Below are 27981 nucleotides of genomic sequence, written 5' to 3'. Positions count from 1 at the left end.
GCAGAAAAAAGGGAACCGTCTTACACTGTTGGTAGAAATACACACTGCTGCAGCCACTCTGGAAAACAGTATGGAGTTTACTCAGAAAGCTAAAAATAGAGCTACCCTATGATCCAGCAATTGCAGTATAGGTATTTACCCAAAGGATACACAAGAGCTACTTCAAACGGATACATGTAACCTGCAGCATTATCAACAACATCCAAATTATGGATATAAATAAAGCCCAAATGTCCATCAACTGATAAATGGATAAAGATGTGGTATATATATACAATGGAATATTAGCCATAAGAAAGAATCAAATCTTGCCATTTGCAAGGATGTGGATGGCGCTAAAGAGTATTAGGATAAGTAAGTCAGAGAAAGGCAAATACCGTATGATTTCACTCATATGTGGAATTTAAGAAACTAAACAAATGAAAATGGGGGGAGGAAAAGAGAGGAACACCAAGAAACAGACTCTTAACTCCAGAGAACAAACTGATGGTTCCTAAAGGGGAGGGAGGTGACTGGGGAGATGGGTGAAATAGGTGATGGGGATTAAGGAGTGTGCATATTGTGATGAGCACCGGGTGTTGTATGGAAGTGCTAATCACTAAATTCTACACCTGAAACTAATATTACACTGTGTGTTAACTAATAAAAACTTGGGGGGAAAAAAACATTCCCTAGAAGTTATAGGCTTATCCAAAAAGAAAAAAAAAAAAAAAGAAAATAGAAAATAGGTCATTATACATTTACGTGTGTGTGTTCCTAAAATGTTAGTCCTGTAACAAGGATTATAAGCAAGATAATCTTTATTGACTTTTTATGAATTTAAGTAAGATAATTCTTAAAACAAATTCACAAAAAGCAAAACTTAGTGACATAGCATAGATTACTTAAAGTAAAAATAAATCCATATTTAATCACACCTTTTTATGTGAACTAGTACTTAAAAATACCTTGTCATGTTATTCAACAAATATTTATTGAATATCTATTATGTACAAAGCATTGGAAAGAGAAACACAGTCCAAACACTCATAGCATCTGCTTCTAAAGGACATATGGTCCCTAAGTAAATGTATTCTTACTCTATAATTTAAACACTTTTTAACTTTGTTACATTTAAGAAAAATCAAATATCTTAATTTATATCAAGTGTGATTAAAATCTTCACCAACTTTGACTTAAATGATGAGAGGACAGCTACTTCCTAAATAAAGTAGATTGTAATATGGAAACTTTTCCAGTGGTTTTCAAACCATGAATAAGTACATGTAGGCTGGAAAGTTATGAAAGATCCAGAAAAGGGCCTACCTTTAGAAAGAATAAAAATCATAAAATATTGTATTTGAATAGGCTCTTAGACCAAATCTAGGATTTGGAAATATAGGAAATAACACATCAGGTCACCATGGCTTATTGATGAGAAGGTCATTTACCAATCTCCACTAAACTCTCTGGCTAGGAATAGCAATGTTAGACATGCATGTTTTGGCACAAAAAAAAAGGCATGTTTTAATTCCTAGGTGTGTCAGTGACTAACTACATGACCTTGGAAAAACTGTCTTTCCACACCTCAATTTTCACATTTATAAGATTTTTTTCAGCTTTATTAGAATACAGTTTGCAAAACTGGAATATATTTAAAATGTACAATGCGATGATTCGATGTGCATATACTATGTAAAAAGATTCCCATACCAAGTTAATTAATATATCCATTACCTCACACATTTGATTTGTTTTTTGCTGAAACACTTAAGTGCTACTCTCTCAGCAAATTTGAATTACACAGTTCAGTATTATCAAATATAGTTACTATGTTATTCATTATATCCTTCCTTATTCATCTTAAAACTGAAAGTTCATATCATTTTACCAGTCTCTCCCCATTTTCCTGACCCCTAGCCCATGGCCACAACCATTCTGATTCTCTATTAGAAGTACAACTTTTTTTTTTTTAATTATTCCACAAGTGTAACCATGCAGTATTTGTTTTTCTCTGCCTGTTTCATTTAACTTACATAAGCACTCCACTTTCATTCATATTGTTGCAAATGGCAAATGGTAGAATTTCCTTCTCTTTTAAGGCTAAATAATATTCCACTACATATATATATATATATGTATATATATATATGTATATATATATATATATATATACATATATATATATGTATATGTATATATATATATATATATACACACACACATACCCACACACACCTATATATACATACATACACACACATATATACATCTAAATAATATATATATATATATATATATAAGTATATATATATATATATATACAGTGTGTGTGTGTGTGTGTGTGTAACCTCACACTTGTTAGGATGTTTATTATCAAAAATACAAGAGATAAATGTTGGTGAGGTTGTCGAGAAAAGAGAACCCTTGAATTACTGATCTGAATGTAAAGTGGTACAGCCACTATGGAAAACACTATGAGGTTCCTCAAGAAACTAAAAATAGAACTACCATATGGTCCAATATTCCTACTTCTGCATGTATATCCAAAGGAAATGGAATCACAATCTTGAAGAGGTATCTATACTTTCATGTTCTTTGCAGCATTATTCCCAAAAGCTAAGATAGGGGAACAACCTAAGCGTCTGTCAATGGATGGATGAATGGATAAAGAAGATATGATATATATTAAGTGAAACAAGCCAGACAGAGAGAGCCAATTACTGCATATTATCACTTATATGTGAAACCTGTTAAACAAACAAAAAAAAAACAATCTCATAGAAAGAGAGAGCAGAAAAGTGATCATAGGGAGTTGAAGTGGGGTAAATAGGGAAAGGTTGGGAAAAGAGTACAAACTTTCAACTTAATGTGAATAAGGTCTGAAGATCTTATGTAAAACATGGTGACTACAATTGATAATACTATATTGTATCATCAAAATTTGCTGAGAGTGCAACTTAAATGTTGTCAATAAATAAACAAATGGGTGATGAATATGTTAAGTAGGTGGGGGCATCCTTTCACAATGGATACATATATCAAATCACCATAATGTATATTTGAAATATCTTGACATTTTACATGTCATTTAAACTTCAATAAGGCTGTAAATAGTAATATTTTTAATTAATGATTGATTGATTGATTTTAGAGAGAGAGAGAGTAGGGGGAGGGGCAGAGGGAGAGAGAGAGAATCCCAAGCAGACTCCCCACTGAGCACAGAGCCCAACGCAGAGCTCGAACCCATAACCCGGAGATCATGACCTAAGCCGAAATCAAGAGCCAGATACTTAACTGACTGAGCCTCCAGGTGTCCCTGTAATTAATAGAATTTGTAAAAATAAAACTTCTTTATTTGATATAGACCTGTTGGAATCATGAAAGTAAGACCTGTTGGCTATCAGAGCCAGGTGTTCTGGGGTCCCATTCCTCAGGTGGCAGCCATAAAAGCTGGGGCACCAGTCATGTGTACAAACTCCTTCCAAAAAGATGTTAGCAACTTGGTTTTATCCTTAAAGCATGCCAGAGAAGGCAATGCAATTGTCCGTATCTCAAAATGAGGGTATTAGCATCCACCACACAGAATGGTCTAGAGAATCAAAAAATTTGGTACAGGTAAAACACACAACATACTGCCTGCCAGAATTCTGCATGTGTGGAGAACGTGCACATGCATGCCTATGCCTACACATGCATACACACCCACACCCATATGCACATGAGTGCACCTGCGCACACACGCACACATGCACACGGACTTTTACCTCTTCCCTTCATTAGAGTCACGATTTCTGGGGTTAATGTTCACGTACTTGACTTTCCAGTTATTTCCTTTTTTAAACTGAATGACACTGGTGGAATCTGCATGATTCCCCTGGGGCAGCAAGCATACTGTGACCCTAAGAGACAGTTCTTTAAATCAGAGAGAGTTCTCCATCTACTTCAAAGAAGGCAACTCATGTTGTAAAGAGGTCTAACTGAGAAGTGATAAATCACATGAATTACCGAAGAAGCTTTCAATCAAACTTTCTTGAGCTCCCACAACACATGAAGTCCACAGCTACATACATAGTAAGGAACCATAGAAAATGCAGCAAAACATGATGTAAAGCACAAAATAGAAAGCTTAGGAGAGAGAAAATGTAGTTCTGAAATTGAAGTTTTATGTGGGAAATTAGCAAACTCTAATATAGTCTAGCCATTTATTTGGCTGTCTCCATGATGGATGTGGATTACAGTATAATTGATTTAGCGGTGGTCATCCACACAGTGAATTTCAGGACAAACTCCTAAAAATGGTCAGATTTTATATTGCATGACCTCACTATTATTTAGACCAATGTTTTTTGTTTTAAAGACACAGCATACATATTCTATTGTGACTTTGTTGTGACTCTTTTCTTTACCCTTTTCTATTCTTTCCTTTTTTTTTTTTTTTTTTTTAATTTTTTTTCCTAAGAAGCCAGATAGGTAGATTTAATTAATTCTGCTTCTGGGCCTTCTCTAACCCTAGCATGACATCCAATCAGTCTCTCTAACACTTTGGAGGTCATTTATTTATTTGTCTCTTCACTGGACTTACAGGCCAATTTATGTTTATATTTGCATAAAGCCCTACAAACAGAAGGCATTCAAAGATTTTTCAGTTGTATAGATATGAAGTTGTAACAAAAATCATTTCAAATCTCATTTTTTAAAAGAGAAGAGATAGCTTTCATTTGGCAGCTAAACATTTAAAACAGCAGGCTATAAATTTCAAACAAATAGATACTTTAGCTTTAAGCTATTTAACTGCTTAAATAAGGTTTATCTTGCGGTGCATGGGTGGCTCAGCCGGTTAAGTGTCTGCCTTTAGCTCAGGTCATGATCTCAGGGTCCTGGGACTGAGCCCCACATCAGGCTCTCTGCTCAGCAGGGAGTCTGCTTCTCCCTCTCTCTGCTCATGCTCTCTTCTCTCAAATAAGTAAATAAAATCTTTTAAAAAAAACAAGATTTATCTTATCGACATTGTAGACAAGACTACCTTAAGATGACGGGTAGGGGTTTCCTTTGTTTTATTTTCGTTTTGGGGGGGGGGGCTTAAATGCTTTCTATTGTATCTTATGTGATTTAACCTTAAAGTAAATTTTTCTTAAATTGAAACTTAGATTTCTATAACTTCTAGAATAACAAGGAACCTGAAAAGAAGAATCTGTATTAAAATTTTTAACAGGAGGGGCACCTAGGTGGCTCAGTTGGTAAAGCATCTGCCTTCAGCTCAGGTCCTGATCCCAGAGTCCTGAGATCAAGCTCTGTGTTGGGCTCCCTGCTCAGTGGGAAGTCTGCTTTTCCCTCTGCCTCTCCCCCTCCCTTTCCCCCTGCTCATGCTCTCTCTCTCTCTCTCTCAAATAAATAAAATCTTTAAAAAAAAAATTGTAACAGGAATCATAGCTACCTGCACTATGCATTAAAAATGCATATACATAGAGATTGATTTGGGGCAAATTTAACAGAACATTTTATCAAAAAGGCAAATGCTATAAGATTGTGGAAATTTAATAACAAGATTCATTATCTTTATATTCACTGTAGTGAAATTAACAACCTGTGTGGTATATGTCCTTGAAGTTAGTTTGAGAAACTGAGGATGCATTTCTTCAGTTAAACTTTTCAGTCTATACTGGCTATGAGATAAATATAAATATTAAAATAAAGTGTGTTTACAAGTAGAGAAGCACACGCTAAGCCTCAACAAATGTTTCTTAAAATTTGAACTCATGTTTTTTGTGGTGGCTTCTTGATTTCTCAGCATGAAGAGTACAAAGGAGGAAAAGTTTGATCCTATATGTGACCTTGTATAGTTCCCAAACAGGTACGTCTATTGAAGTCAATTCATTTTACCCTACGGTGAATAATTTCTTGTCTTCCTATCGTAACCATATTTTTAATTGTCAGATTCTCAACAAACTCAGCATAGAGAAAGGTCTCCTGAAAGAGGAGTGTTTTGCACAATGTTGAGTTTTTCTAAACCTTTTTATATGCTTCTCATAGCTTCATCATTCTTACCTACACCAATATCATGTATACATTACATTATTAAGATTCAGCTTTGAAGCTCTTCTTAGAGTATTATGAAGAGGAAATTTAATAATTTGTAGAAATAGAAAGAAAAATAATTTTCATTGGAGATTCACCCAGCCCAATTGTCTAAAACTAAGGTGTCTTAGTATGAAAAATTTATTTTGCTAACAGACTTCATTACATGTCAGCTTGCAAATTAAAAATAAATTGCATAATTAAAACGGACAATGACTAAATATATTTTTTTAAAAGCAGTCATTTTTCTCTCAGTTGGCATGACCTGAATTCAGAGACCATATTTGCCCTGGACGATTTATCTAAAAATGGCTTTTGAGGTTGAATCGTTCCATGAAACACTGAAATAAGCACTTTTACATCAATAGGAATTGACGTCAAAACTGTTAGGCAAAAATTGCTGCCCATTGTGATAATCCTGGGAAGCTATGATGTCATGATACTTTATACAAACAAAATACATATTATTTAAAAAACAAAAAACTAACACATAGAGTAAACCATCTTTTCTTAGAAAGATTTATTCCAAAATACAAGAAACAAACAAACAAAAAACTTGGAAGAACATACAACCTTATGTGAACTTTACGTATCCTTTTTTTGTCCACCAAAACATGTTCACTTTCAGTAAGAGCAAATATTTTTATGCTAGTCACTAATCTAAGAGAATAGACTAAACAGTGGCACTGCATTTAATTATCACAACTATTTGATAAGGCTGATACTGTTGCTATTTCCAATTTTCAGATGAAGAAACAGAAGTACAAAGAACTTAATTTACCCAAGGACCAAAACCTCTGATGAGCAGTAAAGGCACTGGATCTTCATAAGCTGACTCTAGACCTCATATTCTTAATAGCTCCACTATAATGTCTCTCTACTTCTAATAGGTAAATATCATTTAGGATCTGAAATTAGAACGCTTAAGGCAATATAATAGATTAATTGCTTAATTTATGTTTAATCAGTACTGATGTACCCAACACTTGAAATGTCAATAATTTATATTAACTTTAAATCATGTGGAGACAGAATTCTTGACAATTTAATATCCTCATTAACTGTGAATTCACGATTCCTTACATTTTTTCATGTTATAATCTATTTCAAGCATTTGCATACTTATTGTAACTAACAGTTTGTATCACATATACTTCATGCCAAGGTAAAGAATAATAAATAGAGCCATTAATTTATGCATTTTATTTTATTTTTAAAAAGATTATTTATTTATTTGACAGAGAGAGCGAGAGTGCATACACGCGTGTGAGCGCACACAAGCAGGGGAAGGGGCAGGCAAAGCAGAGGGTGAGGGAGAAGCAGGCTTCCCGCTGAGCGGGGTGCCCGATGCGGCGCTGGATTCCACAACCCTGGGATCATGACCTGAGCCAAAGGCAGACACTTAACCGACTGAGCCACCCAGGCGCCCAATTTATGGATGTTAATAACTGGTAACTTCACAATGTATACATGCAGTGAAACATGATACATTATTATACTTAGTTTTTCTGTGGCTCTCCCTCTAATGAGTATAATTACCATAAACTCAATGAAGGAAAGACTATATCTTATTTGCCTTTGTAGCTTTAGTTCTTTGCAAATGTCTGGAATAAAAAACATTGCCAAGATTATCACAGCATCAATAAATGTGTTTGTGTAGGGATCTGTCCAAATGCTGAAAATACTTTAAACAGTTGATTTTACCTTATGTAAACTTTATAGTCTGGTGTTGAAGAACAAGTGTTTCTGGTTTGCTTTTATATTGCTTAGGATAATTATTAATTATACAGCATATTTGTTGTTTATTTGCTTAATATTTTGTCAATATACCTAATTTGTAAGTTCTATGAGGGGCGGTATTCTGCAATTTTTATTTTGCCACTATAGCTCCAACACTTAGCCCAATGCTTGGCAGATGGACACTCAAGTTTAATGATCTATTAATTATGTACATCTACATAAAATTAATAAATTCAGGAAGAGCTGGCAAATCTCTTTCTTTTCTTTGTTTCCCTTCAAAACACATATTGGTTTTTCCAAGCCTAAATCATCTGGGAAAGATGTGCTTGTTCCCCTGAGGGTCTCATGAGTGCCTTAAGCTATAGAGTAAGCATCTGGGTACCAGAACCCAGAGAAATCCAACTATATCAACACTGTGTTTCATTTAACCTAAGATCGGAGACCAAAGATATAAAAATAAAAAAAGAAAGGCAATTAATTAAATTAATGGGCCTTTTTTTGTTATGCATTTTCTGACTCTGTCTATACAACAATAAATTGGAAATTTTTTAGAACACTAAAACAGTATATAGAAACCAGAGAAAAAAAGTTGTCTATGAGGCTAAGATATTTGGACTATGTTCAAAGTCCTATCTGCGTTTTGATTGTTTTGGACTTGTTTTAGTTTCTATTTAATCCTATTCAGTGTCCAGTTCCCTATCTTCTGGTAACTCTGATTTTTCTCTGGATACAATTTTATTGAAATGTAAATAAAAACACCCTATTCCCAAGGCCAAGAGAATCTAAGTAAAGCCAACTAGACTTTCTCCCTAGAAATCTGAGGTTCCCAAACCAAGTGAAGCAATTGGAGGTGACAAATTCCAAGAAAAACACTCCCAAATGTTACTATCCAGATATTAAAACAAATCTAACCTTTTTTTCTAACCTTTCTAAGCTTGGTCTTATTGTGGTTTATTTTAGCCTATGAACCACTTTATATTTGTTGAATGGTATTATCTTGCATCAAGTAGCCAGTCAGTTTAACTTGCCTGCAACAAGAACATCATCAGCTAGATTCTGAGTTTTCATCAGAGGGATGAATTCATTGGGGGAGTGGTTAGGCTGATTCATTTGGTTGTAATGACTACAATGTATCAGAAAAAAAAAAAAAAAAAAAAAAAAGAGACAAGCACCAGGAAGATCAAACAGGAGGCTACTGAAAAGATTACATAAGAAGCCAGAATTGTTTCATGGAGTTAAAATGAAAAATATTTAGTGTTATATAGCCACAACATTCATCATTGCTTCTTACACTAGATGCCACTGAGTAAGACAGGTGAATGCCAATGCCAAAGCTAAATATTGTAGTGGAAACCTGTCAAGTTGTCCATTTCATCACCATTGTCTTTATATGATTTCAGTGGTCACTCAAGTCTCTATTTCTCTTGTAGTCATGCATCACACATATGATTGCCCTTCATATATCTACCTCTTCCCTATTTACAGATCTCTCATATTGCCTTTTACAAGAAACTCTTCTCTGTTCCTGCCATGTTGCCTCTCCTTGTTTTAAGTCACTGTCCCCTATCTAGTTTTTCAAAGGTCATTATACAAATTTTGAAAAAAAAATGAGTATATTTGACACACAATATTACATTAGTTTCAGGTGTACAACAGAGTTATTCCAAATCTCTATATGTTATGCTATGTTCACCACAAGTATAGCTATCATCTGTCACCATACAACACTGTTAAATATCACTGACTATATTCCTTATGCTGTACCATTTATTCCTGTGACTTATTCATTCCATAACTGGAAGACTGCATCTCTCACTCCCCTTCACCCATTTTACTCATCCCCCCACTCCCTTCCCTCTGACAACCATCAATTTGTTCTCTTTATTTATAGATCTGATTCTTTTTGTTTGTTTATTCCTTTGTTTTGTTTTTTGGATTCCATATACGAGTTAAATCATATGGTATTTGTCTTTCTCAGTCTGACTTATTTCACTCAGCATAATTGAAACCCTCTAGGTCCATCCATGTTGTCACAAATGGCAAGAAATTATCCTTCATATGGCTGCATAATACTCCATTGTATATCTATACCACCTCTTCTTTATTCATTCATCTATGGATGGACCCTTAGGTTGCTTCCATATCTTGGCTATTGTAAATAATGCTGCAATAAACATAGGGATGCATATACCTTTTTGAATTAACATTTTCGTTTTTTTTTTAAGCGGATGCCTAGTAGTAGAATTACTGTATCTAATGGTAATCCTATTTTTAAGTTTTTGAGAAATCTCCATACTGTTTTCCACATTGGCTTTACCAGTTTACATTCCCATCAACAGTGCACAAGGGGTCCTTTTTCTCTGCATCCTCACCAACACTTGTTATTTCTTGTCTTTTTAATTCTAGCCATTCTGACAGTTAAAAGGTATTACCTCATTGTGGTTCTGATTTGCACATCCCCAATGATTAATCATGCTGAATATATTTTCATGTATTTATATGTCTTCTTTGGAAAAACGCCTATTCAGGTCCTCTGCCCATTTTTAAATCAGATTTTTTTTATATTGATCTATTTTAAGTTCTTTATTTTGGATACTAACCCCTTATGGGATATATCATTTGCAAATACCTTTTCCCATTCAGTAGGTTGCCTTTTTGTTTAAAAGGCAACCTTGTGTAAAAAACTGTTATTATTACTCTATATTTTTTTAATATACTATTTCAGACTTCATGGTTCTCCCACTCAGCTCAACCTTCTCAGAGCAAGTGATGTGGTCTTCCACTTCACTAAGAAAGATGATGCTATTAAGCATTTTGCTCAGCCGTAGCCAGCCCATAGTCAGTAAGTCTTTATCCCACCATCCTGTCACTCACTTTCACACGGTTACTCCAGATATCCTCTCTGATTCCCCTATGACCATCCCTTGCTTTCTTTGGCTCACAGCAACTCTTTCTTTCACAGGAGGTTTCTTCTCCTCTGGAAAACCTGCGATTTCTCCTCTTGTTGACCCTCATGGCACTTATGCACTCAGCAATTGTACTTTTCACATTGCATATAAAATTTCTACTAGTGTTCCTGGTACTCCTACTAAAACATGAGACTTCTTAAGGTTGGACATTACATTCATCATAATATCCATTATCGTTGTACAAGAAAATCCTGTTCTATGTGCTGGATATGGTGCTAGGCACTGCAAATATAAAGATGAAAGATACATATTCCCCAAGATCAAGGACTTTAAACTAGGTGAATCCCACAAAGCAATTTCAAGATTACAGATTAAAGTAGTAGCTTAACAAAAGTAGGGCCAAGAGAATGAAGAAGAGCATGAGGCAAATCATGTAAAAATGGGAAGTAAATGACATGGAAGGTTTTTTTCATGGGATACTTTACATTTGAGAATTTTCAAGAATGACTTGCTGATTGAAAAAATAAAAGGTGTTTTTTTGACTTACAGTCTCAACTCTGACATATAAAGATCTTGGAAATCATCACTGCCAATCTCACATTTAAAAAAAAATGGCCAAGCAAACTGAAAATCAATGCCTTTTTTCAGATCACTGAGAAATTTGAAGTCACAGGGCAACTGCCCCCTAAAAGCTGGAGAGGCAAGCAAACCCAGAGGATCACGGCTGAGTCCAGCTTAATGGTAGCAAAAGCCACTGGACCAAAAGGTAACTGGTGGTAACACTTAAATGGAGCTATGGACATTTAGGAACCAGTTTTTGGATGAACATGCATTTCATTGCTTTAGGATTAATTTCGGGGTCATACAATAATTGCCATTGGTGCCTCTTCTTTGGTGAAATGTCTGTTACATCTTTTGCATATTTTTCTAACCAGTTTTTTAAATTCTTATTGTTGTGTTTTCAGAGTTGTTTATATATTCTAGATATAAGGACTTGCTTGGATTTTGGTAGAATATCATTAAACTTACATATTAATTTGTGGAGAATTTATAACTTTACTATGTTGAACTGTCAAATTTATGAACATGGTATACGTATGTATTTAGGCCTTTTTAAAATTTCTATCATCAACGTTTTTCTGTTTCAGCATACATAGCCTATGCATGTTTTATTAGATTTATACACAAATATTTCATTTTTCTTTGGAGCAATTATAAACTGTATTGTGTTCTTAGTTTCCATATATTCATTGTTAATATATAAAAATGCAGTTTTTTTTTTTTTTTAAGATTTTATTTATCCATTTTAGGGGCGCCTGGGTGGCACAGCGGTTAAGCGCCTGCCTTCGGCTCAGGGCATGATCCCGGAGTTCTGGGATCGAGCCCCACATCAGGCTCCTCCGCTGTGAGCCTGCTTCTTCCTCTCCCACTCCCCCTGCTTGTGTTCCCTCTCTCACTAGCTGTCTCTATCTCTGTCAAATAAATAAATAAAATCTTTAAAAAAAAAAAGATTTTATTTATCCATTTGAGAGAGGGAGACAGTGAGAGAGCATGAGCAGGGGGGGAGAGGGAAAAGCAGACATCCTGCTGAGCAGGGAGTCTGATGTGGGTGCTCAATCCCAGGACCCCAGCACCACAAACAGAGACAAAGGCACCCGCTTAACCGACTATGCCACCCAGGTGTTCTGATCGTGTATCCTGCAACCTTGGTAAACTCACTTATTGTTCTAGGAGATTATTTGCTTAATTGTTTTTAATTTAAAAAACAATTTATTTATTTTTTTTTTTTTAAGATTTTATTTATTTATTCGACAGAGAGAGACAGCCAGCGAGAGAGGGAACACAAGCAGGGGGAGTGGGAGAGGAAGAAGCAGGCTCATAGCGGAAGAGCCTGATGTGGGACTCGATCCCGTAACGCCGGGATCACGCCCTGAGCCGAAGGCAGACGATTAACCGCTGTGCCACCCAGGCGCCCCTAAAAAACAATTTAGATCCTTTGGAATTTTCTATATAGAAATCTTGTTAACTGCAAATAGGGATAGTTTTAGTATTCCTTTCCAGTTTGTATTCTTTTATTTCTTTTTCTTGCCTTATTACCGTGGCTAGAAGTTCTGGTATTTTGCTGAATGAGAGTAGAAACAGCAGTCATTATTTACTATTTCTCAAAATTCAATCCCTCACCATTAAGTATGTGATGTCAGGTGTAGGTTTTGTAGATGTTTTTATCAAGTTAAGGAAGTTCCCCTGTATTCCTTGAAGTAAATTTCTTATAGATGCATTTGTTGGATTATGCTTATTTTTAATCCTCTCTGCCAATTTAATTGGTATATTTTGACTATTTATATTTTTGTAAGTATTGATTTATTAAATATGACATTTTATTTTCTATATTTCATTTATTTCCTCATTTTTTCTTTCTTACTTTCCTGAAGTGACCTGAATTTTTTTTTTTGTAGGATCGCATCTTGACTTATTTAGGTTTTGTTTGTTTAATTTAGTATATTACTTTGTATGTGTTTCTTAGTGATTATTCTAGGTATTATAATATATTCATGTAACTTAGCACAGTCTACAATATTGATGTTTTACTGCTTCAACTGAAGTTTAGAAATCTTCCCTTTAAAATGCTTTACCTTCCTTACCTTTAAAGAGAAGCTTCCTCAGGTGTAGGTTTACTGACAACAGATTTTCTTAGTTTCCCTTTGTCTGAGAATGTCTTTATTTCACTTCCATTCCTGATATTTATTTTCACTGGATAAAGACTTTGTGGTTACATTTTTCTTTTAGTACTTGAAAATTGTCATGCACTACCTACTGATTCCTATAAATTTCAGATGAGAAATCTACTGTGATTCAAATCTGTGCTTCTCTATTATTAAAGGGTTTTCTCTGGTCACTTTAGAGTTTTTACTTTGTCTTTAGTTTTCATAAGCTTAATTATAATGCATCCTGGCATGGATCTCTTTGAATCCTAGAGTTCACTCACCTTCTTTAGTCTTTAGATTTATGTCTTTAACCAAATTTGGGAAGTTTTCACCATTATTTCTTTGAATAGTTTTATAGTCCCAGCTCTCTCTTCTCTGCTTCTGGGATTCAGATGATAAGAACATTAACTTGTATTATAAATTTTTAAAGTTCATATTTTCTGGCTGCCTCAACATCCCCACAAACAGGTTGTAAGCACCTCACCTAGGTGAGTAGCATTAGTGTGATAAAGTTTGCCACCATGATAAGTTCCCCTACTTACTCTCCTCTATGACCCAGTGACATTCAAATGTTACCAGTACATTCCTTCACACATTTTGCTTGTATACTCCACCCTGGTTCCCAATGAAGACCTTGTCCACAAGTCCTCTCTCTGTTTCAGCTTGCAACTGCTTGGTTGAGCTAACTTTCTTGCTTCCACCCCCAGGCCTCCTCATGACATGCAGTGACTGTTTCTCTAAAACCTGTAAGTATAATAAACTTGTTTTCAATGCCTCTCTTGTGTTTCCTTTTGTGGTCACACTTGAATGGCCATCTCATGAAAGAGTACAAAACATAACTCTTTAGTTATTGGTCCACAGATTACTAAGGCTATGCTAATTTGGTTGTTTTTGTTATTCAAACTATGTTCTCTCTGTTTTTTAGAATGGGTAAAACCTACTGATCTGTCATATCTGGTCTACTACTGAGACCATTCCAAACTTTATTCTGTTTTTGGTGATTTTATTTTATTTTTCAGTTCTATAATTAACACTGGATTATTTGTATAATTTCTATTTCTTTACTGGAATTAACATTTTTTTCTGTTGTTTCAAGAGAATATATAATTGCTTTCTGGATTTCATTTTTATTATGGCTACTTTAAAATTCTTGTCAGATAACTATACCATCTGATTCATTTTACTGTTGGCATCTGCTGACTTTCTTTTCCCATTCAATTTGTGATTTCCCTTGTTCTTATTATGAGTGATTTTCCATTGTATGCTTGAATGTTTTATTTTTCAAGTCCTACAGCTCCTAAACAGTCTGACTTCTTTTTTCCAACTATCAGAATCTTTCTAATTTTTGTTGTTTTTGGTGCATTATGTTTGGGTTTTTTTTGTTGTTGTTGTTGCAACTAGGACGATTTGAGGGAATAAAGCTACTCTATTTTTATGGAATCATGAATCCTGTATTTCTAGATTACTTTATGTTTTTGTTTTGTTTTGACAAATCTGATTGGTTACTTTTTATGTCTTATGTTTCATTCTCATATATTTAATCCTTAATTTTATTTCTTTAAATACATATACACTTTTAAAGATGTGTTTATTTATTTGAAAGAGAGAAAGGGAGCAGTAGAGGGAAAGAAAATCTTAAGCAGACTCCACACTGAGCACAGAGCCCAACCCAGGTCTCAGTGTCACAACCCTGAGATCACGACCTGAGCCGAAACCAAGAGTTGGACACTCAACTGACTGTGCCACCCAGGCACCACTCCTTTAAATAGATTTAACATAAGTATTTTACATTTTATGTCTGATATAGCCAATATTTAATGTCTCTGAATCTGAATGTGATATTATTTCTTCTGATTCTTGCTGGCCATGCCTGTTTCTGTTTATGTTTTGTTAAGTTTTAGAAATCAGCTAATTTTCCCTTAAAATTTACCACAGAAATTCTTTAAAACCTTGCTGAATTTAATTATCTATAGAATATTTGCGTTTGCTTCCATCTGTTTGGAAGGGTACTGGAGACCCTTTCAACCCAGGACCATTTGAATATAAATTCTGAGCTTTAGGTTTTTGTTGTTTTCTGAAGATGAGTATGACATGACATCTGTTTCACCATACACAGTTCTTAGCATTTAAAAAATATGTATGCTGATCTAGGAGGATGAATGCTAGGTTTTGTTTTGTTTTATATCATCTCTATAAACAAGAAGTTTTAAAGGCATAAAAAAATTCCTTGCAAACTCCTACATAAATCCTGCAGTATTATACACAGAAGTCATGGTTAAGAAATATTAAGAGAAAATTTAACATAACAACAGGATTGTATTTATTGGAAAATATTGCTTCTTGCTTTCTTTGAAGAAAAGCAACATCTATTTCTCCTCAAGCTATATTCTGTGTTCAGAGAACAGAAACTCAGAAAAATTTAAAAGAAAAATTTTCTAAAAATTTTAAGCAGTTCTACTAAGTAGTAGATTTGCATTTTGCAGTTCCCTCTTCCATAAATATTTATATGCAAAATCAACCTTAAAAATCCCTGATTTTAAGATCTCAGTATAGATTTAATTTACACAAAGTACACTGTTGACTAGTTTGTTTAGAAGGCAATTCATAATCAATTCTGAGCCAATCTATAAAAAGGCAAGATTGTTACTATAAATACATCCCTCATAGTATTATGTCTAGATAATATGACAAGAGTAACTAATAGAGTAGCCTGGGAATTTGAGAAATATAAATAAATAAAATTTTCTTGCAGAAGACCTTTCCATTTTAGAACAAAAATCTATTTTAAATTAGATTTATATATGAGTTCAATAAAAATAGATATACTAAAATATAGATTAATTCTTTCAACAAATATTTAGTGAGCAGCTATTATTTACGAGGCACTGGTAATTCAAAGTGAGCTTAAGGCCTTGAACTCATGGAACCTAGTGGGTGAGTTTATAGAAATTTATTTAGTAGCAGTCATATCAAACTAAGGATTTATCAAATGCATATAAACATTAGCCATATAAATATCTAGTTTTCCTAGTAATACTCTCTATCAAAATTTTCTCAAAAAATTTTTCTCAGAATTTTACTTATGCCATTAGCATCTCAAAATGATAAATAAGTATGTTATTTTCTCTGACAGAGCAAAAAAAAAAAAAAATCCCCAAATCCCACATATTTTTCAGATGTTATGGAATTCCTATGTTCTTTCAAAGCCAATTTTTTTTAAGATTTTATTAATTTGAGAGAAAGAGTGAGCAAGAGAGAGAAAGAGAGCACAAGCAGGGGGAGTGGCAGAGGCAAAAGCAGGCTCCCCACTGAGCAGGGAACCCGATGCAGGGCTGGATCCTAGGCCCCTGGGATCATGACCTGAGCCAAAAGCAGATGCTTAACCACTGAGCCACTCAGGTGCCCCAAGGCCAACTATTTTTTAATAGTAAGGTACAGGTGCTAGATTAACTACCCTTAGGGCTTCAACTCACTGCTATCTATATTCTATAGTCAATATACCACTGAGACTGCTCTTAACAGCATCACCAGTGACCTCTCTTCTGTCAAAATCAAATCACACTTTTTTCCCTTTACCCAAATCATTAATAGTCTTCCCAAATGATTGCCATACTTCCAGTTAGCACACATTCTATAAATTCTGCAACTATAAAATTACATTTTTAAAAGCACATGTCTGGTTATGCCACCTCCATGGGCAAAATCTTTCAATGCTTTCTATATTGGTTAGGTAAGATACATTCAAGAAATAGGAAGCAAGCGTGGCACGTCAAACACATCATTTAATATAGATAACTGGTTACTCGGATATGAAAAGGCTACAGCAAAAATGGGATCTACAGAAAGCATCATGGTCACTAAGCCTTGAGAAACAAAGGGCCAGAAGTGTCACCAGAAACTCGGAATTCAACAAAGCCACTGTGCTGACAACCAAGGGGATTTTAGATGGAATGTTGGGACATGAATAGGGGCTTGGGGGAAGAAAAAGGAGGTACGCGAGTGTGGTGGGAACTTTATGGTTAATTCTTGGGCCACCTTGGAAAGTGCAATCAAATGGCATTGGAGCTCCTACTATCTGCTGATGCTGAAATGACTGATGGAGGCTGGAGGCGGAGAATCCCTTCTCCTCTCCTCTAAATTTTCAATCACACATCATTGCCTCCCAGATAGTAAAGAAATCACAGGAATGACTCTCATCTTCAGTATAACAGAGCATATTATAAAATTGGTAGCCTGGCACTGAGAGACAATAACCACCACAGTTTATTCCACTCAGGATAAACCCTTGCTTCCATATTAACCTACTACTAAAGTATCACTACTAATTCTTTATTAGATTATTCTCTATCACCTGAACACATTGCTCTTGCTATTATACATGTGAAATCATAACAATTTTGTATCCCTAGAGTATACTTCCTCTTCTTTCTCCATAACTGGAAATTTGAACTATCAACCCTCTCTTAAATTTGATTTCCTTACAAAGATTTTCCTTAGCCCCAGAGTTAAATTTTTTATTCTTAACATATTATTTGGCATATAGTCTATGGGAATTTTGTGTGTTTAATGGATGAAGTACATTTTCTATCTACATTTATATCTCTCTCAAAGACGATACTCTAGCTTTTTAAAACAAAATAAATACTGTAGTGAAAATTGTATCATTTCACAAGTTCCTTCAGGGTAGAAATGATTTCTTACTCACATCTGCAGTCCCCAGATGTTCAGTGCTCATCAACTGAAGGAATTTCCAAAACTGATGCCTACAAAAATAGAAAAGCAATCAAGGTCTTATGAATATATGAACTTTAATTTTAGGAGGGCAAAAAGTTTAGCTTTTCCAGAACACAAATTTCTTTATTTTTTCTGTTTTATGCTTTGCTACTCTTTAATTATGATTAATATTTAAGAGACAAAAGGTTCCTGATTTTCAAAAGCCCCAGAAGTTTTTCCATTAGGTTGATGTTTGAAAATTCCAAGGCATTAATTTATTATTTTTTCCTTTATCAATTATGGCACATAAGTCAAGAACTGTGAAAGGTTGTCTCCCTAACTATGTGTAATCTCAATATGTTCCTCTCTGGAATCCATCTCCTAACTCTGTAAAAAAAGGATACATTGTCAGTAGTAATTTTTCTTCAGGATATAGCAAAAAAGGATACCCTTTCTGAATATCCTTTCATTGTTTTATATCTGCAGATGATCAATGTCCTCAGGAAAAACTGAGCATTTGAATAACCTGTTAGCTCTAAGTTCGATAAACAAGGTTTCAGTGAGTGCTTCAACATTAAGAGTAATTTCAAATTCCATTTGATCAACAGAAAAATAATTTAAGTTATTTTTCTCTTGTGACATCGCTAACTTCAAAATTACTATTTTAATAGATTGCTCACAGGAGAGGAAAATCACTTTTTAAAATTTCAATAACACATTTTATTTATTTGTATGTCAATATTCTAAGTAAGCATGTGTAATAAGAATAAAAATTATGCTATATGCAAAAGCAAGCAATTATCCAAGAATCTGCTGGATTGTCAATCCTTTGAGTGCAGGAATGCTTGACATGCTATAAATCATCAATCTATGATCTTATTGAGTTAAAAATTCATTTTCATTTATTAATTTTTAGTCATTACCATGAGATTAAGGTATTGCTTTCTGAATGTGCTGATGGAAGACTCCCAAGTAAGGAAGAGGTAAGCAATAAAAAATCATTAAATGCTAATTTTAAGAATAATGAAGAGTGAACCTATTTAAATATATCCCACCATAATTTGCTCCTCTTTATATCTCTAAAAATGTATTATGCTTAATATAATACATTTTATTGTGTAAAAATAATGCAAAATTGGTATATTTCAAAATGAATGCTCATTTAGCAGATGAAGGACAAATAAAGCCAAACAATTAAAATAAGTAATTGTTATTGCCTTCTCAGCTCAAGGAGGAACATGTCAGTCTCATAAAATAAGGAACTGTTAGCTAGGATATAGTAAGGAATTACTCTGATGAGAGAGCTGAAAGCTAACAGCAGAAGGGAAGAAGAAGAAGGGACAAAAGTAAGAAAAGAATGTGTCTAATCTGCAGAACAAGCAGCTTCCACCAAGATGTATGGCCAGGTGTTCCACCAGATACTCCCTCGGGTGAACCAGTTTCAGCAAGATTGTAGCTAAGGATCTGTGCAGATGCCCCCTGAACTGCCCTAAAGTTACCTTTAGCTCTTTATAATACTAAGATCTCCTCATATGATGGGGTTTTCAGCCATTTTTTTGAACATACAATGTACGTACTAGAATGTTGACATGCTAGGCATGCCGAGTAGAACCTAAGTGCCTAAGTAACAAAATATATCTAAGTTCCTCAATGTATCAAGCTGCCTGCCTTTGCCTTTCTAGCACAGGGAACAAAAGTTTCCTTCACTAAACCCAAAGAGAAACAGTGCTTTGAGAACTATTTCCTTTTCTCCTTACTTGTTGCAAGTAATAAAACAAAAACCAAACCAAACCAACAAACAAAAAACTTTTTACTCAAAACAAAAGACTTGGACTGGTCTATTGGCTGACACACCCCAAGCAATGGATCCTTTGTGCTTGGTGACAGACTGCCTGCTTCAATCAGTCCCTTTAATTTGATTTAAAACTCTGTGTGGAATATTGAGCTGTACTTGACATATGCCCAACTTTTTTAATTCAATGATTTTTATCAGTGGCTGAAACAAACAAAAGTAAACCCACGTAACTGAATTTCTTTGCAGTCATAATTTTACCTACAGCCTAATGTTACATTTGGAGTCTTGTGGTTCTAAAAGCATGTTATTAATGCTGAGACAAGCTTTAGAGCCAATTTGAGTATTATTGGACAAGAAAGCATTCAAGTGTCTGCTTTTTCCTGAGCATATCAGCTAACAAATCAGCGATGACCAGGACCTGTCTCATTGTGGGCCTTAATGAGCCTGCAAATGAGATCCCAATTTAAAGTGGCTTTGGCAGCCTCAGAGATCTTTGAAATTTCGATTTTTTACAGTGAATTTCCAAAAAGAAGATAGTGTTTATTATGAAAATGTGCAAGAAAGGTGGGTGTGTCACAATGAGGTTTTTTGTTTGTTTGCTTATCAAGGAGAAAAATTAAATTTCTCTTACAGCAACATCAGGATGAACTCTATAGGTTTTGAATGGATGGCAAAATTGTCACCAAGACTCAATAACACACTTCAATTTTAAGAATGCCTACTAAGGATTCTTTTTTTTTTCCCTCAAAACATCCCACCAGACATTTCCTGACCAAAAAAAAAATTATATAAAACTAATGTAGTGAAACTATTACATGCATTTTGACTAAAAGCTTTCATATAAATCTTTTGATTGGTTGTTTGCAATAGGATTATGGTAGTCATAAATAGCACCAGTAATTTCACATAATTTTTTTTAAATGAGGAAATCAGTGAATACAGAACAGGTGCTATGTACATAATGCTCTTTACAAGAACTTTCATATATATTATATACAGAATATTCATTTTTCCCCACTCTAAAGCTTTAAATAGGCTAATTGTACTGTGACAATCCAAGAGGAGAATGTCTCCATTCCATTTGTCCTCTTCTACCTTCTCCTCTTCTCCTCTTCCTTCTCCTCCCTTCCTCCCTCCTTCTCCATTTCTGTCTGCCTGTCCATCTCTCTCTGTTTCTCCCCCTACAAGAAAAACCTCATAGAACTCATATTTAAAAAGAAAAGTGCATACACAACTAATGAATCATCGAGCCTTACATCGGAAACCGGGGATGTACTGTATGGTGACTAACATAATATAATAAAAATCATTATAAATAATAAAAAAATAAATAAATAAACAAAAAGAAAAGTGCTTCTCAAAACAAGTCACTTCAACATAAAGGATCTGGTTAAAATGTAAATTCTGATTCAGTAGGGTCTGAGGATTCTTCATTTCTAAAATATTCCCTGGTAATGCCTATATTACTGGCCTGTCAACCACATTTTCACTAAGAAGACTAAAGAACTCATTTTGAGAAATGCTAATCTAGGCAAAAGATAATGGTCAGTTAATCAGGGCATGTTGGCCATAAGACTGAGGATGATTTTTCAGAGCCATGAGTTTGAGGGATGAGGAACATCTTCAAGCATTTAACAAGGTTGACAAGAAGAAAGATGGGATTGCTAGCAGAAAGAGAGGTGTCAGTATATTCAGTGGATTCGACCTGGAAAATTAGTCCCATTTTGGCATGACTGAGGTACCAGCATGACAATAGGTGAAGATACCAAACCAACAGTTAGAAATAAAGTTGGTAGTGGGGAAAAGAAATGAAATGAAAACGGTTGAGGAACAGAGCTCAGAGAACATAATATATTTTGGAGGTGGGTAATAAGTGTCTCATAAAGAGATAGAGAGGAGCTATCAGAAATAGAAGGATAACCAGATACTAAGTGCCTGAAAAGTGAGAGAAGAATCCTTTAAAAAGCAACTTAAGAAGAGTTCAGGATCAGACACCAAAGTATAGGTAAGAAATAAAGAAGAGTAAATAAACATAGTGGGTACAGAGCAATTTTTTTAAATAGAAAATGACAAGAAAGAGGCTAAGAGGATAACAAGGCTGAAGAAAAGATTTCTTTTGTTTTGCTTTATTTGCAACAGGCAAGCTTGAAAGTATTGTTAAAGGCCAGTGAGGTCTCTAGGTAGGAGAGAGACTATACAGACAAAAATCAGGAAAATTGCACAACAGATATCAATGTACAATAGTCCTTGTGAAAATTGGCTAAATTGGATCAAAATCACAAGCATAAATATTTCATTTGAGAAAAGAGGAACCCTGTTTCAAGAGAAGAATGGAAGGAGCATGAGAGTAAAGACGGTCTCTGGAAGCTTCTCACCGGTACAATTAGAGGGACTAGAACCCTCCTCTTGGTCTTTTTTCTCTCATCATGTGAATGTTCAACTTTGACTGTGATTCTAATTTTCTTCTTCTATTCTAATTTTCATCCACAGTTTTTTTCTAGTGTAAGTTGGGCAAAATTCATTTCACAACTAAAGGAACTTTACTAATGTATTTAGTACTGGAGGTGACCATTTGACTTATTATTTGTTGCTTCTTAGAAGCAACAACAAGAGAGATATTCAATATATAGAAATTTACCTTACTCATTCTTTTTGGAAAGACATTTTCAAATTAAATGTCCTTCTCGCATGCCCTTCTAGCATGGTGGGTGCATACATCACATCACATTAATTTTATATGTCTATCTCCCCACCCAATTTTAAGCTCTTCAAAACTGGACTAGGTCTTAATTTTCTTTCCATACTGTGCATTTAATCCTGTGCCAATCACCAAGTAGTTATTCAATAAAGATATATTTTTAGATATGAAAAAGAGTAATAGATCAGAACTTTTTTCCTGTATGTTGTAAAGAATCAGTCTCAAAATTAAAACCATCACTTGCACTTTTATTGATATGATATAAATATTTAGTGGATTGTGAAACGTCCAAAGATCCCATACAGTGTTTTACTTTTAACCTCGGTAGTAAGATATTTTTCCTCTATTCAAATTCTTCTGCATGCAATGCTCAAATTCTGGAAAAAGGTAACAGAATAGAGACCCCTAAAAGAGTGACAAAGCTGACATATTCAGGATTTTCAAGAAAATTATAGCACAATCAATATTCCTGATATCTCAGAAATCCTTGTCTGGTAGTAGGACTATTAAAAAAGGGTTACGTACATGGTTAATTATTTTCTAAAATTAGGACTGTTCATTAATGAAAAAGAAGAGCAAGAAGAATGATGGGCCTTCCCTGTTAGTTTGAAAAAATTCATGATCTGCCATTCAATTTTGTCTTTCAGGTAATTTTAGAAGACTATTTGATAAAATAGAATTTTACTTATATGTAAATTCATCCTGGAGACAGTTAAATATCCCCTTATAATGACTTTCTGCTTAAGTGTTATAAAAACAACTTTTGATCTGAGGCATTGTTTTTCTTTTTTTTTTTTTAAGATTTTATTCATTTATTTGTCAGAGAGAGAGAGTCAGTGAGCACAAGTAGGGGGAGCAGCAGGCAGAGGGAGAAGCAGGCTCCCCAATGAGCAAGGAGCCCAAAGCGGGACTTGATCCCAGGACCCTGGGATCATGATCTGAGACAAAAGCAGATGCTTAACCGACTGAGCCACCTCGGTGTCCCTGATTCATTGTTTTTCATCCCAAATCAGCTTGACTTGACTTTTTCCTTAGATTATTGAGTGTCATGGCAATAACATGATTACATCCCTATAATTAGATTTCTAATTATTCTTCATTTTCCACATTTTTATTATTCCAGATAATATGTTTATCCATACATTTCACAGTATACCTACTATCAGTGCTGGATGCTTGACCTCTATTAATAACACAACTAAGTTATATCAACATCTTAGAAAGGAACATGGAACAAAGAAAACACAAAAGGGAAAAGCCAGCAGGCAGTGAAAAGTGACCTGACCAATTAAATTTAGTATATTGCATAAATATTTTGGGCAGAATTTGACATAAATACTTTTTAAGATTTCATTTATTTATTTGAGAGAGAGAGAGAGAGAGAGAGCCAGCATGAGTTGGGGGGGGGCAAAAGAGGGACAAGCAGACTCCTTTCCAAGCCATAAGCCTGATGTGGGGCTCAATGTGGGTGTTCATCCCAGAACCCAGGGATCATGACCTGAGCCAAAGTTAGACACTTAACCAACTAAGCCACCCAGAAACCCCTGATATAAATACTTTTACAATAGGATTGTATAGTTATTTTGCCTGGGCTGATTTTTACATTTTAAAATTATTTCAACTAACTTCATCTTTTTGTATTAATTGTAAAAGTGTTACGTCAAAACTATACATATGAGATTTGTCCTCCCAAATCACACAAATTTATTTTATGGAATAAAGTGTTCCCCCTGGAAATGTTTTTAAAAACATTCTTAGGCTTAGGGCAACTGGGTGGCTCAGCTGGCTAAGCATCTGACTCTTGATTTTGGTTCAGGTCATGATCTCAGGGTTGTGAGAACGAGCCCCATGCTGGGCTCTGCACTGGGTGGAGACTGTTCAAGAGTCTCTCTCCCTCTCCCTGCCCCTCCCACTGCTATCTCCCTCTCTAAAAAACAAATGAACAAACATAACACACTTTCAGGCTTCTCATTGTCAAATAAAATTATTACAATATCTGAAACGAAAAATAAATCTATTCCTGTATTACTAATAGAAATAAAATTTCTGGGGCACCTGGGTGGCACAGCGGTTAAGTGTCTGCCTTTGGCTCAGGGTGTGATCCCAGCGTTCTGGGATCGAGCCCCACATCAGGCTCCTCCACTATGAGCCTGCTTCTTCCTCTCCCACTCCCCCTGCCTGTGTTCCCTCTCTCGCTGGCTATATCTATCTCTTCGAATAAATAAATAAAATCTTTAAAAAAAAAAGAAATAAAATTTCTGTTATGCTTATAAATGTAGCTTAATTTTTAAAGTATATCCAAATCCTGATTGAATATAAAGTTCATATGGAAGAAGGATCTCCTATGGAAATATGCTCCTTTGAAAGGAAGGAGACAATAACACATATCTACCTTTATAAGAATCTAGCTAGACTGCATAACTAGCATATTATGAACAAATCAGCTCTAGCCACTGCATAACCATGATTATACATACATATGGATATACCGTTTGAACTCCAAGTTCATTGCTCTTCCTTTTCTTTTATAAAATTATTATATGTGTGCGTTTATATGTATATATGTATATATATTATATATAAAACCTAATTTGTTATCTCATTTGTACAATGAGAACATTGTGGCAAAGCAATGCCATTTGCTTTATAACATTGTTGCAAAGACTAAATGAAATAATGTATATAAAATGCCTGGACCGTACTTGACACATACTAAGCAATAAATAAGATATTTGTTCATTATCATTCCTTTTCTCTACTATTCTTGTGGCCTTTCTCTCTAACCAGCTCTAATACATATGAACATGCATATACAAACACATAATACCCAAACATCTCATATGTTTGTACAAACGCATATGTAAAGAGTGACTTAGAAAACTATTGACATACTGCATGCTGTTTTTAACTCTGCAGAAGACACAAAATTTCAAATTGCTTAAAAAATACACACATGTTGCCCATTTCCGGAAGGTTCTGAAAGGGCTTCTAAATATAATTTAAAGATATTTAAGAGATAAAATAAAATATAGAGTAAGTAAGAAAAACCCCTAGAGTAAACATTATTAGACATTTGAGAGGGGCTGATTATAATGGGTGAGCATATAATAAGGCTGGAGCTTTTCTCATAACAAAAAGGAATAAGTAAAATTTTCATTCCATTGGGGTTTTTTTGTTGCTGTTGTTGTTATAAAATAAAATGTATAAGCAAGTAAGCAGAGATAAAGTTGAACATTTTTTTCTGGAACTATACAAATATTTTTCTGCAAGGCACATTTGTCTGGGACCACATTTTGTCAAGAATATAAAATCGCTATTCAAAATCTAACATTTCCTATGTTATTTTTCTATAATGACTAAGGACATCAATAAATCCTATTTCAATTTAGGTATATCTTTGGACAGTAAGATGAAATTCCAGGTATTTTGTTTGCTGGTTGCCTGATATTAATTGATTTTTAATAATTCCTTAAGACTCTTTTTAAGTAACATATGTCTAAATTATGACTTTGATAGGAGAGAATATAAATTTATCATTTAATACTAAAAATTGTACAGATCATACCTTTTGTTATGGTAGGGACCATGATTTAAATACTAGATGTGAAGAAGACATATTTTTTTAATGAAAATCTATGAGATAAATTACTTATTCTTACTTAAAGCAAAGGTCAAGTAACTTCAGTGGGGCACTGACACTGGGAAAGATTACAAATGGAATTGATATATAAAACATTGCATCTTTTCAAGCTTTTGCAAAAAAAAAATAATAAATTATTTAAACAGTAGTGCTCTATACAATGAAAAAGAATCTTAGTCTGAGATTGTATGGTGCAGGTCTTAGGAAGAGACTGCCTTTTTCATAAAAGAATTCACCATGTGATTTGGGATATAACTATATCATATGGAGAAACAGCTACTTAAAATTAGCTGAAGGAAATGAACAAGAAAGATGATTTTTTAAAATATTAATTTAAATATTAACCTGTGGTCCACAGATTTATGGATTACTTCAGTGAATTTTACTGAGAATGTTTACTTTATAAATTTTTTGCATGATTTGTAAATATGCAATATTATCCATGGAGATGATTTATAGTTTACACAGAATTCTTGAAGTGCTTCTCAAACAAGTAATAATGACTCAAATACTGGTGAATAATACCAAAAGCAAACTTAGGGTTTTTTACTACTTATTATGAGAGACCCTCTGTAAGACTAATAAGAAGGGTTTCTTCCTAATAACTTATAATAAAAATCACATAGAAATTTAAAAATTACACTAGGTTCTAGATTCGGCTATAAAAGAAAGATACTGAAAGATTATACTAAACAGTTAAGATACACTTTAAGAAAAGGGATGCTTGGAAGCAGTAGAGATATAAAAAGGTATAATTTCATAGTTTATTAAATCAATATTTCCAACTCAACTTTAGTAACAGTCAATTTTAGAATCCAATTAGTAATAGTTTCTTTGGAACCATGCTCATTTATGCTAATTTAGTTCACAGATTTGTCTTTGCAGTTGAATGAAAAACTTAACAGTTCAAATACATTGAGGAATATAAAGTGACAGATATTATTCTTTACCCACGAGGAGTTATTTTGTTCAACCTCTTCTTCAAAATTAACAAAATCACAGATTTAGTTTTAAAAAATTTAGACTAGGCAGAGCAATTTGTTTAAGTATTGTGGGCCCCTTGCCCTTTTTCCCAACCTGGATTCTGTAGTAAGGATGTCCAGGATGGGTAATTCTGTCCTTCTTTGTCAGTGACTAATTTCTACTGGGACTTGCATATAAGTCTTTTATCTTGATTCAAAAAAGAAGAGGAGATGAGGAAATGAGGTACACTTTGACAGCCTCTTAGAGGCTGGTCATAGACATGATACATAAAGCAGCAAAAGCGATCCTTGGGCTATCAGACAGAATGGGAAATTGTGTGGTAATTCATGCTGCTCTGAAATGAGACTTTGAACCTATCCTAGAGCAGCCTAACTCCAGGCTTTTGGTTTGAGGGGGAAAAAAAGTAAATAAATATCTCTATTTTTAAGATACTTTGAGGAGAAGTTTCTATTCCTTGCAACTAAAAGCATCCCAAGTAAGTGCAGTGACATCCCATCTGCAGGGTGTTATATGGAAACATTCACAAAACTGAACTCTTAAGTTTTAACCATAACAACATCTCACAGATGAGCAATATTTCAATAAAAGTCTATCAACCATGGATATAGAGGCATTTACTATAAGCATGTAAGTTCTAAAAATCCAGATATAATATTAAAAGAGAATTTCATAGCTGATGATGAATTAAAAAGTATGTTAGTATGGGCGCCTGGGTGGCTCAGTTGGTTAAGCGACTGCCT

The 27981-nt window shown here is 34.4% G+C and overlaps 1 protein-coding gene across 1 annotated transcript in view; it reads right to left on the bottom strand.

Annotated features, from left to right (window-relative positions):
• The window catches only part of DGKB (diacylglycerol kinase beta), a 682497-nt gene extending 664325 nt beyond the window's left edge, over positions 1-18172 (bottom strand). The window contains exon 1 of the mRNA XM_087861011.1: positions 18117-18172. The gene's annotated coding sequence lies outside the window, so the exon portion shown is untranslated. The remainder of the gene's footprint in view (positions 1-18116) is intronic.
• Between the last annotated feature and the right edge of the window lie 9809 nt (positions 18173-27981).

Source organism: Ursus americanus, chromosome 3 (genome assembly GCF_024610735.1).
Source record: "Ursus americanus isolate L20-20 chromosome 3, mUrsAme1.1.p, whole genome shotgun sequence".
NCBI lineage: Eukaryota > Metazoa > Chordata > Mammalia > Carnivora > Ursidae > Ursus > Ursus americanus.
The sequence above is the reverse complement of the archived record's forward strand: the minus strand, read 5'-3'. Positions and strand labels throughout refer to the sequence as shown.